Source organism: Astyanax mexicanus, chromosome 1 (genome assembly GCF_023375975.1).
Source record: "Astyanax mexicanus isolate ESR-SI-001 chromosome 1, AstMex3_surface, whole genome shotgun sequence".
NCBI classification, from domain to species: domain Eukaryota; kingdom Metazoa; phylum Chordata; class Actinopteri; order Characiformes; family Acestrorhamphidae; genus Astyanax; species Astyanax mexicanus.
Window position 1 is genome coordinate 42,698,195 of NC_064408.1, and position 21,427 is coordinate 42,719,621.

Genomic DNA, 21,427 nt, shown 5'->3' on the forward strand with positions numbered 1-21,427 from the left:
AGTTGAGTGTCATCAGCATAGCAGTGGTATGAGAATCCATGAGAAGATATTATTTCACCCAGAGAGCGAGTATAGAGTGAGAAAAGAAGAGGACCAAGCACCGAGCCTTGTGGAACCCCAGTGGAGAGTCTGCATGGAGCAGATGTTGCCCCTTGCCAAGTTACCTGGTAGGAACGATCCTCCAGGTACGATGCAAACCACTGCCATGCAGAGCCAGTGATTCCAAGGCTGGTGAGGATGGAAAGGAGAATGCTGTGGTTGACCGTGTCGAAAGCAGCAGAGAGATCAAGCAGAATCAGAACAGATGACAGGTTAGTAGCTTTTGCTGCATGAAGCTTCTCTGTAACTGCAATGAGGGCAGTTTCAGTAGAATGTGCAGGTTTGAAGCCAGACTGGTTTGGATCCTGAAGATTGTTCTGAGTGAGAAAGAGAGAAAGTTGGTTGTAGACAGCACGCTCAAGGACTTTGGAAAGGAAAGAGAGGAGAGAAACTATATTAAAATATTAAAATGTATACACCACAATCATTAACAATAAAATAAATACACGCTTAAAATAGATAACTGTGTGTGTAGTGCATCTATTTAATATATAATTTTCACATTTTGAGCTATTTTTTTAGATGCATTCACTCTTAATATTTAACTGTACTTTATTTTCTATCTATCTGACTGTCTGTCTGTCTGTCTGTCTGTCTGTCTATCTATACACTGAAATACTATAATGACAAAGTAATTGGAACACCTGGTTATTTATTGCTTCTTCTGAAATTGTTGGTAATAATAATAATTAAAAAATCCTGCGTTTGTTGGATTGAATTTTTAAGGGAGTGTAGAGATGCAACATTTTAAACACTGTGTCTCTGTCCAATACTTATGGACAAACACCAAATGAGTTGTTTTTGTGACATCACAAAAATGATGCAAACCATCATAAAACTGCAGTTTTTTACAGTGTGTGACAGTGTGTAATTCACTTTATCATAAATAAAAAAGGAGCTTTAAGCACACTGTCATGAAGTTTCACAATATATATTAAATATAATATATATATAATAATATATATATATAGAATAAAATCTTTCTTTTCAACAAAATTCTTCCAAATGCTTTGTAGGTCAAGTCAGCAGAAATGAAATTTTCTATTAGGTTCCTGTTTCTATTTGCTGATACAATTTGAGTATTCGTTTTTCAGTTGGCTATCATGAGAAAGTAAAACAAACAGGGGCTCCAGAAAATATCTACTGTTAGTTTCGCTGAAATTGCCAGCTAAAAATGGACAAAAAACAGTTAATTGATGCATTTAACTTGTACAGAATATAAACAAATATGTCACATTTATATCAACAGTGTATTCTTGTGATTTGAACTTGTCAAATTACTCTTCAAAGAAAAAGCAAAACATATTATTTGGGAAAGCTTGAATTTGTACTAAATATCAAATTATGTAAATATGAAGCTGTAAACTTTGCTGGAATATAATTAGTATATGTAAGAGATTATTATTACTATTATTATTATTATTATTAAATGGTAAGAATGTGCTCATTTAAAGTAAAGTAATTGGCATCTTAGTTGCAAAACATTTATATTATATATAAGTTTGCTGTGTTTCTTACATTACCACGAAAATAAACTGAGAAGTCAAATTTATGAGGAGAAAAGGTTTGAGATCCTACCTAGAATCAACCAAGTGTTTGTGTTTATTCGTATTTAAAATGTGAAAGCACAAAATTGGATTTAGTCACTGTATGGATGTGTTCAGTTCCTCAAGCAGCTCCTGGTTTACTCTAATAAAGAATCGATTACAAATAATGAATAATAATGTAAAGAAATCTAAAGACAATACAGTGTTTGTTGCTATTTTTTCTAACGTTCACTTACTGTCAAAAGGAGCAGATCTAGAGTTTGGTCATTGTGTGCACACAATATAGGTTTAATAAGAAAATAAATGTGTTAATGTTTCTATGTAAATATAGGGTTTATGTGGTATATGTAACCCTCAACAGGGGCTGTGTTGTTATGGGTAATACGCATTAGATGAGCTGTGTTTCTGCATTTATATATGTTACTGTGTGGTGAAGAGAGCAGTGTTGTCTACTGGCTATAGAAAATAAACTTTAAGCTATGAATACGTGTGCATACGTGTGTGTGTGTGAGAGAGAGAGAGAGCTCTTGTGTGGGGGATTTAGAATGTAGGCTTCTATATGCTCCAGGTATGTAGTTATGAATGTGTGTGTGAGCCATATCCACATGTGAATTTCTCTCTGGGGTTTGGTAGTTTGGTATGTATTATGTACTGTATGCATGCCTGCCTGCCTGCCTGACTGTGTGTGTGTGTATGTGTGCTGAGTTTGGGCCTAATGTGATTGAATCTCTGGAGACTGATGAGTGGTGTCAGAAATGTCAGTCTGAACTCCAACACAACCTGCTCCCTCGCTCGCTCTCAGACGAAAAGAAAAGGAGAGAGAGAGAGCTGTTTGCTTTCCTCATCGCTGCATTCCCCCTGCAGCCTCTGCACATTAAACAGCGCTAAATTTACTAAACTTCTCTCCAAACGCAGCGGCCCAGCCAACGCAGGAACACACTCAGCTCAGCGCAGACGCCGACAACCACTCAGAACAGACTGTTTGTGTTTTGTTTTTTTTTGTTTTTTTCTCATTCAAATTCTGAACTGCTTTACTTTGCAAGTTGGTGTTTATTAAATGAGGAGCGGTAGCTTCCAGTCCCCCCCCCCACACACACTCAAAAATAACATATTAAATATGATTCATATTAGAGAGTGTGTCGCAGGGGGCTGAAGAGCGAGAAAAGGAAAGAGAGAGAGAGAGAGAGAGAGAGAGAGAGAGAGAGAGAAAACGAAAAGCAAGAAAGCAGAACTGATGGAGAGAAGAGACTCGCCCTGCAGCCAGAACCATCGCCTCTGACCCAGCCAGAACCATCCACATCTACAGGTCAACACCACAGAGAGAGAGACAGGAAGAGGGAGGCAGAGAGAGGGAGACACACACACATAGAGAAAGAGAGATAGAGACAGACAGAGTGACCTAAAGTGAAAAGTATACAGGAGTGAAAGGGAGTGTGTGTATGAGATTAATGGAGTAAAAGAGTTAGTGTATGGATGTGAAAGAAGGAGAGAGGGAGAGACTGCATGTGTTTTGTGTGTGTGTGTGTGTGTGTGTAGCTCTGAGACTAATTAAGTGCGCAGAAGGCAGTGTGTGTTGTGGAGAGAAGCCATCGCAAGGCCAGGGCCGAGGTAATGATGGAAAAAAGGATTTACTCTCTCTCTCTCTTTCTCTCTCTCTCTCTCTGTCTCTCTCTCTCTCTCTCTCTCTCTATATATATATATATATATATATATATATATATATATATATATATATATATATATATTGTGTGTGTGTGTTTTGCTACTTTGGATTCTTTCTGAAAGATCACACATTTTTCAGCTCTGACGCAGAATACACATGTACATACATTCACACACACACACACGTAAAATATAAACTGATTTAAATAACTTATTATTTAATTGTATCTTTGTTTTTGCCCATTTTTGACACAAATCTGCCTGTTTTTTTTACAAATTGTGTCAAAATTTCATGATGAATGGACCAATAAAATGAGCCCAAATGACCTAGAATAAAATCTAATAAATAGTATATAGTCTAGTATATATAGTTTTACATAGGAACTCCTAAAAATATATTCAGCTACTTTTTGTTGCTGAAACAGACGTACAAATGTGCACACACAGCTACTCTATAGCCCCTGTAGAGAAGTGCTGCCAATAGAGTATGATGTAGTTAAGAAGGGTATAAATCACCCAGCATTGAGCTGTACAGCAGGTGAACTGTGTTCTCTGGAATAATAGTGCTCTATTTAGTACTTTTAGGATGAGCTGGAAAGATGGGATTAGACAAAACATCCTGACTCAAACTCTCACAGCAATGCTTCAACATCTAGTAGAAAGACAGTAGAGACAGTTACTCCAGAAAAAGCAAGATAAACTCTAAACTTGATTTATAATAGGCCAACAGAAACGATAAAGTGGCTAAAGTGTTTTCATTTCCTTGTAATTTGCATTTTTTTTTTAAATAACAAAACCACTTTTGCTTTGCAACTGGTTTAACATGATTAGCCATCAGCCATTAATTCAATTTGACCACGGAGAAACACTGTGCATGAGGTCAGACAGCTGCTGCCTGCATTATAAGAGTGGCAGTCACATAAATAACAGAAAGATTTTATACAGAGAGAGAGAGAGATAGAGATTTGTCCACAAATTAGGACCAAAACACTCCGCATGGGTAAAAGAAATCTAGAGGCCGAAAGTGAGGATCATTGACAGCCATAGGCGGACACTGAGGACAGACGCCAGTCCTCACCACTTTAGTATTTATGTATGTAATAAAACTACATTTATAAATGATGTATTTTGGAGTCATAAGGTCTGATGACTCATCTTATTTTTTTATTTTGTAAACTTGTATGTGTGTTTGTCTAGGCCTGCTGCCATCTTAGTCATCCTAAAAGAACTCAGATCATCCAGATAAGAAAAAGTTATGTTTGTAAAGCTGTTTGTAAACTGACCATGAATTCATCAATCATAAAGTAACCCCAGATGTTATCTTCTGAGTGAAGTTGAACACTGGCCACGGTGCTCATGGCAAGGCAATATGAATTATCAGCATTTGAATGAGGCCTGTTTAGTGGGGGCAAGATAGGACATTATGTTTACCAAGGATCATTTAACATTTCACAATTCCTTGTCACCAATCATAATCATAACCTGCCACTGCGCTGTCCACTGTGGGTGGTAATGATCATGACTGGTGGAAACTAGATTGGATTATCTCTACAACCACATCACATCCAATATTCAATAGTGTCGTAAGTCCAGTGTCAAGACCAGTTTTAAGACTATAAACAATTATTATTATTAATTACTATTATTGTCTGTCTCGCCTTGTTCTCAACCTCATTTGGAATCACTCTTGTGTTGAGGTGGACTCAGAAATAGTTATCAAGTCCAGGAATATGGGAAGTAGGGGTGCTTTTTTTTTGTCAAGAATCCCATTAAAGTAAAATTATAAAAAAAATGCAGTAATTCAATTTCAATCTGTTTAGACCACAACAGCAGTACAGACTACATTATCAATTCAAACAAGAGAGGGACAATGCCAATCAGCTAGCTGACACTGATTGCTGAAAGAGCAACAAGCAAACACCATCAGTGCTAATCCACTCACTGACCCACTCCACCCTAAAGATTACATTTTCGGGAACAAAAATTTTACATGAGGATCACTTATATGTAGGAAATGCTCAAATGTGTGAAAGATCTTGATACAGATTTTTGCTTGTTCTGAAATCAGTGATGGAGAGTAAGAGCTGACAAGACAGGAAAAGTTTAGAGAGCAATTGTGCAATCAAAGAGACATATTGGATCTTACTGACATTTAGGCTCTCATAAGGGAGTTTATCCACATTACTTTTTGTCAATATTGATATATTTCTGATCAAATAAACTTTAATATCAGACAAAGATAACCTGAGTAAATATAAAAAGCACTTTTTTTTAAATAAAATTAGTATTTTATTTATTAAAGGAAAAAAAAATCCAAACCAATCTAGCCCTGTGTGAAAAAGTGGTTGCCCCTAAATCTAATAACTTGGTTGTGCCGCCCTTGGTGGAAACAACTGCAAACAAGCTTTACCGATAACTGACAATGAGTCTTTTACATTTTGCCCCCCTCATCTTTACAGAATTGTTTTAATTCAGACATCCTGTTTAAGATCATGCCACAGCATCTCAATCAGACTTTGACGAAGCCTCTCCAAAAAATTCATTTTTTAAACCATTCAGAGATGGACTCATTTGTGTGCTTTTGATCATTGTCCTGCTGCAGGACCCAAGAACGACTGAGCTTGAGGTCACAAACAGATAGCCGGACATTCTCCTTCAGGATTGTGTGGTAAACAGCAGAATTCCTGGTTCTATCTATTACAGCAAGTTGTCCAGACCCTGAAGCAGCAAAGTACCCCAGACCATCATACTACTACCACTATATTAAACCAGTGTTCCTTGTTTTCTCCATTTGTGAATGATAGCTCTCACTGTGGTCTGTTTGAGTCTCAAAGCCTTAGAAATTACTTTGTAACCTTTTCCAGACGTCAATGACTTACTCCTCTGTTTTTGAATTTCTTCAGATTGGGGCATAATGTGCTTTTTGAGATCTTTTTGCTGCTTAATGTTGTGAAATTGCACTCACAGTTATTTTATGGGGGAGCAAACACTTTTTTTACAAAGGGCTAGATTGGTTTGGATATTTTTTCCCTTAATAAATAAAATCATCGTTAAAAAAAGTGAGCCTGGCAGCTTATTTCCCCCGTTATATCAGAAAACACTGGGAGGTAATAGAAGTGAATTAAGCTAAACTGCTAAAAGCTAAATTACATTAAAATAGTGCCTAACTTCTTGTACAGGATATTCTTTTAATTTTAGAAAGTAGGAACACCACAGCAAAAGAGTTTTGGCAAATAGACATGCTAGTATTAGTTCTACAGTGAACTGAATGGTTGTCAAGCTGGTGCTGGAGTAACAACCAGAGCATGTTTAAAAGCCTTTTAACTGGAGCTAAAAAGTTTTAAAATTATGTATGCAGTGCTGAAGCATTTGATGTTGTTCTCTGTTGATGGAATTAGTAAAAAAAAAATCAAATAAAAAAATTATAAACTCTTGTTTTGCTCAAATTCTCCATATCGACCCATTAATTTTGGACCAGAGACTGTAAAAAAAAGATGGACGCCGTGTCGCCGTTCCCATTCATTTAATGAAAATGAAGCCAAAATCTTCCTCCATGTTGCCGATCCTGAAACCCGAGTCTGCGAAGTAGAGGCCAGAGGAGGGAGAAAGACTGTGGAGAGACAGCCAACTCATTTAAATAACCCCGCCCCTGTGGGCTGCCTCGCGGTCACAGACTGCAGAGCAGAGCGGAGCTGATCTGCTATAGGCCCATAACCAGCCCTTATTGTAAAACCACACCTTTTTTGAATAGAGCTGAATAACGTTTTTAAAAACGAGTTCTGTGGGGATATAAAAATTTGACAATATAAGCAGAGGTTACACTAGCTGCTGCATTTAAATAAGGAGGTAGAATTACAGTATATTAGACAAAAAACGTGATTGAAACTTTTTTGCCATTGAAACCTATGAGGATGGGTGGGGTTACCCAGCTGTCTGCAGCCGAACAGCAGGGGGCGCCCGACCTGTGGTGGCTTCACTTTTGAGAGACGATGCTCTGTCCAGCTATACACAGTCTATGTTTTGGACTCACTCAGGAGCGCCCTCTGGTGTTTCACTGGAAGACATTATTATAGTAATTATCCTCTTCATAGCTAATTAGCCGCTGTCTCTGCTAAACTACCCTCCCAGTGCTTCAGTCTGAGGTAATATTATTAATAAACTGAAGTTTTATCTATATATATATATATATATATATATATATATATATATATATATATATATATATATATATATATATATATATATATTAAATAATAGCCACATTTCGAGTTTACAAATCTTAACAGATTACAGCTTAAGTCTCTACTTTCATCAATAAAGCCAACAAACGGTAAGGTGTTAATGTTAGCATCATATAGCATAACATAGCTAGCTAACCAAACTGAGCAAATTTAGTGTATATCAATTAAAATAGACCTTTACTACACAGAACATGTAGTGATTAGAGTAAAAAATAATGCCAGGAGTGTAGTTTAAAACTCTAATTTCTCCTGTTTGGTCTGAAACTAGCAGCTAGCTGCTCTTTTCTGAATTTATATATAAGCTAGCCTATCCGAGGAACATTAACAGAAACAGAACATTAGCCTGATTTTCTGTGTAAAAGGTACTGACTACAGGTTTCTTCAGAACAAACATGGCTTCAGTTTTTCATATTAATGGGTGAATACTGTCTGGAGCACTGGGGAAAACTGAGCACTAATCTGTGGATTCAGTTCAGCTCTGTGGGGTTATGCACTGCTTACAACACCCAGCCTCATCATATGAGCAGTGTTTTAACCTACAGCTCTGGAAAAAAAGAGACCACTACAGACTACAGTTTCTGAATCAGTTTGTCTGATTTTGCTATTTATAGGTTTATGTTTGAGTAAAATGAACATTGTTGTTTTATTCTATAAACTACAGACAACATTCCTCCCAAATTCCAAATAAAACAGTGTAATTTATAGCATTTAGTTGCAGAAAATGAGCAATGGGAGAAATAACAAAAAAAATGCAGAGCTTTCAGAACTCAAATAATGCAAAGAAAACAAAATCATATTCATAAAGAGTCCAGAAATCCATATTTGGTGGAATAACCCTGGTTTTTAATAACAGTTTTCATGCATCGTGGCATGTCCTTCTTCACCAGTCTTACACACTGCTTTTGGATAACTTTATGCCACTCCTGGTGCAAAAATTCCAGCAGTTCAGTTTGGTTTAATGGCTTGTGATCATCCATCTTCCTCTTGATTATATTCCAGAGGTTTTCAAATGGATAAAATCAAAGAATAAAACATTTTAAAGTGGTCTCATATTTTTTACAGAGCTGTATGTGACACACACATAGTATATATCATACAAAGAATGCCTACTAATGTGATTTAATATAGGTTAGCTAACCAGCAACATCAGAGTTCCAGTTATCTCTTTAACCTGACTGCTACTAGCACTGTTTTGGGTTTACTGGTGGTCAAAACACAGAGTCACCGCTTCTGTCATTAAATTCCTTGTAGATGCTGGATAATTAGTTAATTAATTTGAATTATATCAGTTTCTTGATTTAGAAAAAAGGTATACTGTTATCTACTAAACTTTGGTTTGGAAAAAATATAATTGTTCCTTAATGTAATTCTTTGTTGTTTATTTAGCTGTTTATTTATTATATTGTTCATTTATTGTTTACTTCTGTATTAGCATGTATTATATTTTGTGCCATCTGTGTCACATTTAATTAATATTATAATTTGTGTTATTATCTGTGTTATATTATCAGCTAGGTAACACCCTATGTTAATCCTGTTTAAGTATTAATTAAGCACGGTTGCCAACCCAATGACATTAACAAACTATTGTTTTCTTTGTATTGTTTTGCTTTTACTGCAGCTTTACAGGTGAAGTGCAGCTCACTTTGATGTTTTAAAGATTCAGCCAGAAACATGCATGTGATGTCACCAACACTGACGTATATTTAAAGGTAAGAAATGTTTTTATATCTTCTGTTGCCACTTTGGAGATACAAAGCTTTTTTTGTGAAAGTAACAATATACAGTATTTTGCATATTAAGCACAGAGCTCTAAAAAAAATTTGAACAAGTAGGCAGAACCTAACTGTGGGACAATCTATAAATTCTGTCAGGAAAAAAAGATAGTGAACAGGCACATTTATATACCCCAAGGTATAGTCACATATTAAATGCTAAATATAAAATAAATCTGAAATGGCAGTGAACTCTATTGTATAAAGATCTGATTTTAGTCATTCTGTCAGTAGTGTACAGTTAGAGGCATTATAACTGATTTGAATCAACATTTGGATGCGATTTTCCACCTAAGGACCCTCACAACATTTTAGATTTCAGAAAAAATAAAGAGCCTTGTTTTCTGAAAGCTCATTTATTTTCAGTTTGACTCCTTAAATCAAAATACATTTCATTCAAGCTGTAGAGTAGTGTCTTCCATGCTCCCAGGCTGTTTGTGTGTGTGTGTGTGAGAGACAGAGAGAGAGCAGGTAGTCCGGTTGATGTGCCGTTGGTGGTGTTAGTTCACAGAGACAGTTAACGCTTTGACAGTGTCGTGTTTGCTAGCAGTGTGACACCACAGTGAGCGCAGTGCCTGGGGGATAAATGCCCTAAAGGTGTAGAATAAGCATTCACATCCCCCCCACCTTAACATTTACAGACACTAAACATGGGCCCCCCGTTAAATGGCCATTTTGACGCCGACCTCAGTCAAATCCACCTCCATTTATCCAGTCAGCGCATTGTACCCCTCTGAAAAAGCTGCAGGCAATGGACGCAGTGACATCCAGCCCCATATTTCACATTTCACTGTTAGCGCACACAATCTTTTTTACACTTCAATAAAACGATACAGCTCTGGATGCATGCAGCAAATTCTTATCTGTATTAATGTGTAATGATAGAAACAATTGTGAAATTACAATGTTAAATTTTAAGTTACCAAATTGCTAAAACAGCATTGTGCAAAGAGTGCAAAAAGACTTAAAGAATTATTGGATTAAAATGGATCTTAACATTGGAATTATATAAACAATAAATAGATTTTTTAAAACCTGAAAAACATTTTTAAATCTTTTTTAAAAGCTCAAAAAAATGTATACATCAGAAACTTTTTCTCAAGCCAGTCGAAAAAAGATGTAGCTTTTAGCACTGAAAATATAATTTCATCTCTCATTTTTGCTGCATGTTTGCAGTGTTTGCTGTTGCTTTCTTGTAGCTTTTATGCCTGTTCCAAATTTCTTCATTTAGTGTTTTGACTTTGACTGATAAATTAGCTAGTTAGTGAAAATATCTGTCGCAAATCTGTGTTAGCTAAACTGTTTTGACTCATTCTCAGGAGTACAGTCCAAAAACAAATAGGCCGTGTTATCTGTTTAACAACCTGTTTATACCTGGTCACTTCACGTGACTAGAATCTGAAATGATAAAATTTTAACTCCATGCATTTACACTTATTAGTTTAAGGTAGGGGTGGGCAATATTATATTGTATACAATATATCATGACACAGAAATATCATGATATTAAAAATCCATATCTTGATAATAGGGCTGTTCTGTCTTAAAAGTAGTCTATTATTTACTCTGAAGCTTTAAGTGTATTTATTGTATAATTGTTTTAGTTTGCAGTTTATATGCATGCACTAAATATTCTGCAATATTATTTGCTGCATTATATTATTTTATGCTATATTATTTATTTTGCCACATTATGATTATACTGTTATACTATTATACTATATTCCAGAAATGAATAAATTATTTTAGTTTTCCTATATCGCCAAGTATATCGTTATCGCAAAAATACCCTGAAATATCGCGATATTATTTTAGAGCCATATCGCCCACCCCTAGTTCGAGGTCCTTCCAGTTTGTCAGACTATAAATCCAGTGATGTATTTGGCAAAATATGCTATTTCACTTGTGTGAATGATTTTTTTCTGTTGTACTAGGAGGAGTTTTGGATGTATTTTAAGGAGTTTTGGACTTACTGGGAGCAGTTTTGAATGTACTGGGACAGGTTTTAAATGTAGTTGGAGAAACAGATGAGTTTTCACCGCTATAACATGTGGCTCAAATTCATTTCAGCCCACATCCTGGTGTTTTGAGTTTTTATCTGTTTTAAATAGAGCTGAGGTTACACTGCCTGGTTTTTGCTCAGTCGGGATGAATCTGTTCTGATTGGTTTTACTGCTAATTTTGAGGCTGGCAAAATCAACGTCAATATTTCAGTTAGTGAATCCAGTGGACTTTGATATTTCTTGCTGCTTTAGAGCCGTCAGAGTGCATCAAGTAGGTTTGATTTGAGCATCATTCCAAGATCATAAGTTTCATCTGCAATGATGCCACAGTCAGAGAGAGCATAATTATACTCGTTCTCATTGGGTGAGTAGGATGGCTCGGCCCTCCCTCTCCACATATCACTTCCAGTGTGAGCATCTGTTAGCTGCCATACTCCCCCAACCACTCACCCACCCTTGTGTGGAAAGGCTGTATGTTACCTCGGCCAGCTCGCACTGTCAGTTGTTTATCAGCTTCAAAATGGTGCTCAGTTAGAGTGCTTACCCTGTCCCATCTGGACCTTTAGACCATCAGTTTGATTCTAACCAAAACAGGATGTAAGAAATGTGTCTCGAATCATGGTCCAGCGCAATGGACCAAACTTTGGTCTGACCAAAGGAGGTAGTCTTTGTCCAGATCTACTATGGTGCACTTCATTTGATTGTTTGGATGGTTCGGAGGCAGGCTATATTCAGGCACCACCAGACCAGATCCCTTGATGAGAACTTACATCTCACAGCAGTATGGGTACAGAAGATTATACTGGTGATTCCTGTGTCTACTGTAACTGTAGTTTAATCCTCATTAATATGTGACCGTCATTTTTGTTCTCCATTTTTAGGTGAATAAATGTGCATGTGATGTTATTACAGGAGGTATATGGCAGCTATTTATTCATTCATTCAGCCAAAATTTAATTTAAGTGTGCAGTTTAAAATACTTTGATGATGAATGTGATTAAATTGAATTCATTTAGATTAAAACATCTAGTGGGTGACTCGCTTGGTTGACATTTCATCAATGTCTAATGTACTTCCACAAACCAACCAACATGGAGCATAGGGGGACACAGCCCACAAGTTGATGATGCCAGGATGTAGCGAAGTTCTCAAGTGCACTCATTAAACTGCAGTGTGGAGCCAAATTGAACCGGATCAAACTGACACAATTTAACAGAAACATGGGTTTTACCTTACGAGCTGTAAAAAATGCAAACAGCCACTAAAAAGAAAGTTCTAATTACATAGAAGTGAATTCTGTGACTTCCACACACATACATTTATCCCTAACTTGCTTTCAGTGCTCTTCTGTTTTGTTCACATTCTGATTGAGGACCCTCACAGACACAGCGTCATATTAAATCCCGAACACCGACACACACCACACACCTAATTGGCAGGCCTGTTAAGGTCATATTGTGCACCTGAATTATTACGGTTTGTCATAGAGAAAGGGTTTGAATAGTAATTCAATTGTCACTTTTTGGTCTTTTCTCTGAGATTTATTGTGCCTTATTTTATCCTGGGAAAGCTCTGGCTTAAGTGTTATGCTTTGAATAAAACATTTGGAATAATATGGAGGAAAAAGGTTAAACCTAGGTGTGTGCAGTCACTTAAGTTCCTGTAAAGTTGACAGAAGAGGTTTGTCAACCTATTTAAACATATTCCGCTATGGTCACTCATTTAAAGAATTGAACTCAGCTGAAAGATTAGACCACTGTTTAGCTGACATTTGAAAAACAAATGTTCCTCAATAGTTTACTGACATTACTGATTAATGTTACCAGAACAAATGGTACTGTATGTAGGACCCAAAAAAATCCATACAATTTGTAGATACTGTATTTAAAAAAAAACTATTTAAGATATTTTGTAAATTGCATGCGAGAATAAAATTTAAGGCCAAGCTTACTGATTAGTTGATTAATTGTACAGTGACAAAGTCAACATAGCTAAAAGGTGGATTAGCATGTCTCTGTGACACATACCCATTTGTAGATATGTTAAATGACTGACAGTAGATGGCATGTTAAATTGGCCACAACCTTAAAAGGCTTTAGGCCTGTTTTTTTAAACAAAACCTTTGAACACTTATTTACTCTCAGCTGTTTTATTAAGTAGGGTCAAGACTTTTTAGGTTTAATCATCATTGTATATTGTCCTTCTGTAATGTGTGCTGTAATGTATTCTGTAATGTTATATATTTTTTTTATATTTTTATATTTTCTGATGTTTTTAATTTTAATTAGGCAGACCAACATAATCAAAGCTGTAACTTTTGTCTCACATTCATTCCCTTTGCATGCACAGGTGTCACAGAGCAGTATTGGAGCCAACGCATATGCCGTGATTCCTCTTTCTACTGTCACTATTGATCAAAGTGAAGTTATTCTGCAGTGTCAGATCCTTATTGATTTTGTTACCTTTAGTTTCTGCTGTAAATGTGTGTTGGACCGAAATTAGTGTACTTCATGTCATTGTTCATTTGTGATGATTTGTCAATGATTTTAAAGCATTTAGTCGATTTTTATATTTACATTTTAGAATATATCCTGCTGATTTGACCAGCAGTTACATCATCAGTCTAACTGGCAGTTTACACTGTAACACTACCTTCACCATGTTTAACAGATTATGTGATATGTTTAGGATTATGAGCAGCTCTGTCCTTATTAAATAATTTCTCCCTCGTTCTGGTAAAATCTTATCTTTGAAGATCGTGTCCATAAGATGTTGTTCCATGGTTAATGGAAATTTTTGCATGTTAAGAACCTGCCAGATCCTCAGTTTTTACTCACTCTATCCTCTCCCAGGCAGTTTGTGGGTGTGACCCGGCCCGTTCAGTCTGGTATCAGGAGTGTACTTTAGTGAATGTGAGCACAGTTGTGTGTCTGGGTGAGAAGAACACTCAGAGCTCTATTAGACACATCAAAATCAACATCATCCTACAGGCCAAAAAGTACCCTGCACTCTCATCAGGGGTGTTTTATTTGTCTGTGTGTGTGTGTGTGTGGTTATGCCGCGGCCTTTGGCATCCTCAATTACGCCTACAAATGGATCGAGGCGCAAACCAAGAAAGACAGTCTGTGAAACCATGGAGGAATGAAAGCAAAGAACAGAACAGAGCTAATAATAGGAGAAGAAAAGTGTGGGAAAAATGATACAAAAAAGAAAGGAAAAAAGTGGACAGGATAAGACACAAGTGACTTTAAGACAGTGATAAAAGAAACAACAGAGAAAAGAAAGACAAAAAAGAATCTCTTACAGAAAAGTATAAAAGGGGAAGACAAGCTAAGAGAAGAAAGTAAGAAAAGAGTAGTTAAGAAACTCTAAATGATACATGAATAAAATGTGAAAGCATGAAGAGATAAGTCAAGAAGTGATTAGAAGTAAAAAGAAGAGAAAAACTTAAAAGAAGCAAAGACAGCAAAGGAGAGAAAAATAAAAGTGAAAAAATAAATGTAGAAAGGGGAAGAGAAAAAGGCAGAAAGAAAGAACAAGAGAGAAAGAAATTTTTGAAATAAAAAGATACACAAAATAAGATGACTAAATAAGAGAAGAAACAAACAAATAAGAAGATAAAAAGAAAGGAAGATGAAGAGGATGAAAATATATAATAATAGAGAAAGAAGACAAGCACAGAAGAAATGAAATGAGAAAAAAATATTAAAAAACAAGAAGAGAAGACAAAATAAAATGAGAAGAGAAAAGAAGAAAAAAATGTAATAAAAAGAAAAGAAGAGATGAAAAGAAATTAAACAAAAAGAGAAAAGAAGGGACTAGAAGAGAAAGGGAAGAAGTGAAACAAGAGAAGAGAATGGATTAAGAGAAATGAAAAGAGGAGAAAAAATAAACAGAAAACAACAGAAAAGCAAAGAAAAGTAAAACTAATTGAGAAGAAAAGTAAAGACAATAGAGAAGAACAAGAATAAAAGTGAGAGAATGAAGACAAGAAGTGAAAAAGAAGAGAAGAAATGAAACAAGAAAAGGGAAAATGAAATGAAAAGAAAGGGAATGAAACAAGTAGAAATGAGAAAAGAAGAGAACACAAACAGGGTGAATAGACAAGAGTAAAGCAAAGAGGAGAAATGAAACAAGAAGAGAAGAGAACAAAAAAGAGGAGAACAAATACACAAGATGAGAAGACAGGAGTAAGGCACAGAAGAAAATGAATTGAGAAAGAAGACAATAGAGAAGAGGAGAGGAGAAATGAAACCAGAGGGAAATAGGGGAGGAAATGTGAGGAGAAGAGACAGTATGTGGCGCTTATGAGAGGCCATGATGGAAGGATCAGGGAAGAGTGTGAGATGGGAATCAGGCTGAGAAGAAGGCACTGGAACTGTGTTGTGATGGGGCAGAAAGAGAACAGAAAGAGGAAGAGAAAGAAAGTAAAGAGGAGAGAAAGAGAAAGGAGAGACAGCACAATAGGAAGAGGAGGAGGAGGAGGAGGGCGGCATGGCCGGCAGTAGCCCGTAGACAGCAGTACACACGGCTACAGCCACTGCTTCTGTATCACACTCCATCCATGCTCATCTGCTTCCCTGCACACACACGGGCGCGAGAGCGCAGAGAGAGAGAGAGAGAGACTGAGAGAGAGAGAGCGCATTAATGTGTGAGAGAGGGACTCCAGCAGCCAGCTGTCAATCACTCATCCATCCACCTGACTAATTGGCTTCTTACCCTCTCTGTGGCTGGCTCGAGTGCTAACCGCTCGCCTCTGGCGAAAAATGCAGATGAGCGCGGGAGAAGGCGTCTGAGCGGAGGGAGGGAAGGAGGGAGGGAGGAAGCTCCAGCTAGAGAGAGAGAGAGAGAGAGAAGGGAGGAAAACTGCAGCTTTAGTTAATTATCTGTCTGAGTCGGTCCGACCGACAGGCGGCCCACACAGCGCACTTATGCTAAACAGCAAAGCATCTTGGGAATTGGAGTGACAGCTCATTTTCCGCCTGCAATTTCATATGAAAGGTGCACAGGAGGCGCGCGCCCCTCCCCTCCCGGCCCTCCTCCTCTTCCTCCTCCTCCTCCTCTTCTCGCCCTTCTCTCTCTCTCTATCCCTCCATCCTTCCCTCTCTCACCCTACCTGTCGTTCTTCAGCACAAATCCTCTCTCTCTCTCTCTCTCGCTCTCTTTCTCTCTCTCTCTGGCGCTGGGTGAAGACCCGTGGGATCTCGGTGTGTTAGCTGTCACTGACATGGCGAAGCTTTCTCTCTCCCTCTCTCTCTCGTTCTCACTCTCTCTCTCTCTCCCCTCGCTGACAGCGGCTTGTTGACAAACGCCAGCAGTCATCTGGGCACCCTGGGAAATCTCTGCCACCATTTTGTCAGCAGAATGACAGAAGCTGTTAATGTCTCAGAATGCTCGGCGTGACAGAGAGCCGTCTTGTTGACAGTGTTTGACACTCGGCTCTCAATTCATGTCCGCCATTGTAATTCATTATATATATATTTTTCTCCTTTCCTCGCTGCTAAGCCCCCCTAATCACACACTCACACCACATACACACATAATACACACACTCTCCACCTCTCCAACCCTCTTTCACTCCGTGTCTCTGTACACATACCAACATATACCACAAATTCCACAAACCTCAGCCTCCTTCACCTGCTAAATAACCACATACTCTGTTCGTCTGAGAGGAGAAGCGAGACGAAAAGAGAAAAGATGAGAAATGGTTAGAAACAGAAAGAGAAAAAAAAGCTAGAAACATAGGAGAAGAGAGAGAAAGGGTAGAAAAAAGATAGGAAAGCAGATGAGCTCAATCAAGAAAACTCAAAAGGAAGCAAAGACAAGAAGAACAGAGAAAAAAAGGGACAAGAAAAGAAGAAACAAGACAAGAGAAAAATAGAAGAGAAACAAGAAGATAAGAAATGAGCCAGTAGAAATGAGACAAGAAGAGAAAAGAAGAGAGAGAAGAATGAGAATGAGAGGAGAAAAAATGAAGAAAATATAACATACCCTGCGTAATCCACGTATCCCCCATACCTTATATACCCACATCCTCCATATATCACACGTACCCGCATATTCACTTAACCAAATATCCCACATACTCCAAGTATCCCTTATACCCACATATCCCATATACCCATTTATCCCACACATCACCATACCCATATGTCCCACATATCACCATACCTCATATACCCACATACTCCACATTTGCACAAATTCTGCAATATATCCCATATATCCCACATACATGCATATCCACTTACCCATACATCCCACATACCTTTATACCCTCAAACTCGCTTATCCCACAAACCTTCATACCCTCACCTCATATATCCCACGTACATGCATATCCACATACCCCACATATCTCACATACCCGTATACCTACATATGCCACATGCACATATATTCCACATATTCCACATACCCATATATCCACATACCCATATATCTACATACCCCACACATGCCACAAACCCATTTATTCCATATACCTGCATATCCACATACCCTCATACTCACATATCCCATATACCCATCATATCCCACATATCCACATACCCAAATACTCCACACATCCCAAGTATCCCTCATACCAACATATCCCATATATCTACATACAAAACCCACATAACAACATATTCACATGTCCCACATATCTCAGCCTCTGTTGGCTGCTAAATGAACAGATACTCGATTTGTCTGTGAGCAGTAATGATTTTTCAGTGGATAGCTTTAATGAGAATTGTGTCCCATTACAAATTCAACCCCCTCTCTCCTCACTTGCCTGAACCGATCAATGCAATCTACAAATTAGAAACAAGGGAAATGAAAAAAAAAAAAATACTATTAATTTATTCCAAATCCCATGTTTTTTCATCACAAAACATGATGAAGGAAAAGTGAGTGGAAGGTTGGAGGGCTGGAGGAGAGGTAATAGGGATCATTTTCTCACTTAACAAAAGAGCACAACCGCTGAAGAGAGAAAGCAATATGCAACTCTATATAATGCAACAGCAATGCAACACTTATGAAATAAAAAAGACGCACAAATGAGGCCCATCCACCAAAACACAACCCAAAGCCACACTTGGCTCTGTGACAGAAACTTAACACTCAAACACACCTCGGTGGGTAATGACACACACACACACATACGCCAGTGACCTGCCGACCTGTCCACACTGACAATGTGTATGTGTGTGTGTAAGTGTAAGTATGAGTTTTTCTCATCCTGTGTCCCCTAAGGATTTCTGTCTTCCATATAGGCCAAGATAAAGCAAGCCACTCACTATAGTCAACACATACACACATACACACACTGCAACAAGCCTCTATCATTATTGTCCAGCATCAGCAAAAAGCTGCCATTACAGAACTGCAGCGTACAGTATACACACACACACACACACACACACACAAACACAAACATATATACTGTATATGTGAATGGTAAGACTTGTCCTGTGCTTCAGTATGAACTTAGAAGGTTTCATCCTCAGCTGTATTATTCAGTTATATGTTAAAACCCAGTGAACAGAAATTAATGTGTCTAAATTTAAGAGAAAACACTGCAGAAGTTGTTGCGCTTGGTGTGAAGTGAAGTCTTGAATTAACATCTACTTATTCAAATTTAAAATATTGTTTATTGATCAAATATACAGAAACAGAAATGTTGGCATATGACTAAAAGCTACATTGGTCTAATTCATTAGTATTTAAATAATTAATAAAAAAAACTAATTACATAATGCAAACTTTCTAGACAAATGAATTGACAAAAACTAGAGTGGATATTAATGAGTTACAACATCTTTCAGTCATTATTAAAAATGATTCAGCATCTACAATAAATTATTCAGTATCTACTATGAATTATTCAGTATCTACTATGAATTATTCAGTAACAACTAATACCTTTTCAGTATTTTATATATATTTATCCATTATGCATAATAAATTATTCAATGTCTAATATAAATTATTATTAAGTAACTACTATTAATTATTTACTATCTTCTGTGATGTACTCATTACCCATTATGAATTTTTCAGTATACACTATCAATTATTTTGTAGCTACTATTAATTATTCAATATCCATTATAAACTATATAGGAACTACAATTAATTATTCATTATATTCTGTGATTCATACAATATCCACCATAAATCATTCAGTACCCACAATGAATTATTCAGTAACAATTAGGAATTGTTCTGTGTACACTTTGTTTTCATTGTCTTGTCTAAATCATTGTGTGTCTTCTATGAATTATTCAGTAGCTATTATGATTTATACACTAACTACCCTAAATTATTTATGTTCTGGTAATTACTACATGCTATGTATAGTTCCGTCATTACTGAAAATGTATATGGCTGTAAATTATTCAGTAAAAACTTTTTTTTTCCATATACACTATAAATTATTAGATTCAAATACATTATCCAGAAATTTATTATACAAATATTTGAGCATCCACTGTGAATTATATTACTATACGTTGTTCAGTAATGGCCAGGATTTGTTTATAAATGACTGTATATGATTTAGTAATGACTATAAATTATTTAATTATGAATCGAATGTGTTTGTTCTGTAAATGTGTAAGTGAAGAATTAAAATGTGAGTAAAACTAAATGTAGAAAACGTAAAAGTGAGTACAGAGGAGACTTTAGATGCATTGTCAGTTTTTTATATCTACAGCACAGCCTGCCAAATAAGTCAGAGCTGGTCTTTGTCTAAACTCTGACAGCACATTATTACAGCAAAAGTGCCTGCCTGCTCCCCACCACTGAAGCACTCGTCTTGCGGCTCCTGCATGACACTGCGGGTTTAAAGCCACTCTGTGTGATTTTTAATGTGACTATTTACATCATCTTAAATTCATTTGAACATCCACATTTTTTCTCTCCTTCATGAGCAGACACACTTCACTTCTCAATCCCACACTGCAAAATACAGCACTTCTGTTTTCACCTGCTGATCCCAGTCACAGGCATTACACTTCACGTCACATGTAGCAGACATTTTTCTACTTGACAGTGTGATCTGCTGCTAAAAAATAAGTTTACACTGTTTACACAGTTAGACAGCACACCTGCAAACAGTTACTGCTGCTAAAGCGGCTGCAATTTTTGCTTATTGTTATTTTTTCTTTGCTTATTGTTTGTGCATGGTTTGGATGTGGACAGTGTCATATCAGAGTAGACTGGTGTGAAATTATCTGTTAGAACTGTTCACAGGTTTCTCTTTAAAGCTGAAGCTTTTTTCATTATTCTTGGTGGTGGGATACATGCAGGTCACTGCATGACAAAATAGTCACAAAGAAAATCAAGATTATTTCATATTTCCTACTATTTTACCATCATCAAAATTACACATAAAACTCAAATAATTTGTGTAGGTTCAACTGTAGATTTGGATAGCGAATAAAATGCCTATATTTGTGCTACAGTCATGGTGACCCCCTATCACCACCACTGAATCATCTCAGTCAGTAAGTGTCCTTACTGTGTTTTGTTTTATTAATATGTTCATATATGGGCATAGATGAACAAAATATTGAATATTTTAAAATAAAATTATTTTGGTAAAAATATTACAAGCAAGTGTTAAAAGTGTTTAACTGGATTCTATAGCTATGTTCTGACATCCATCCCATATTCAGACTGTATCATTTTTGATAGTCTGAACAGTAAAAACATAAAAAACATAATTAAAAAAAAAACATAAAAAATATGCATACAAATGCTTCTCAGTCTCACTCCACAAAGAGTGCTGGAAGTGTAAGGATCATACAGCTACGTAACTACTGACACTAATGCCATTACCACAATAACCCATTAAGATACATTTATAATTTCTGATATGCAAATCCAATCTGATTACTTGCAAATAACATTGTGGGCAATCTGTTGGCTAGGTTAGCTAAGTAAGTCAGCTTGTACTTACAGTAAATTATTGACTACTTAAAAAAAACTATTTTTTAATTAATATTCTACTAAACATTTCGATAAATGTCTCAAAATAGGATACAATGACCAATGCCCTTAAAATCAAACAAACGTTATAACTTTATAGCTGAAAAGTTAAGGTAAGG

At 36.7% G+C, this 21,427-nt stretch overlaps 1 long non-coding RNA gene across 1 annotated transcript; it reads left to right on the top strand.

Moving 5' to 3' along the window:
• Nucleotides 1-9,147: 9,147 nt before the first annotated feature.
• LOC111191779 (uncharacterized) lies at nucleotides 9,148-14,055 on the top strand. The gene is made up of 2 exons (XR_002649661.2): nucleotides 9,148-9,261; nucleotides 13,677-14,055. It is a non-coding gene; the product is annotated as an uncharacterized LOC111191779 (long non-coding RNA).
• Nucleotides 14,056-21,427: the final 7,372 nt, after the last annotated feature.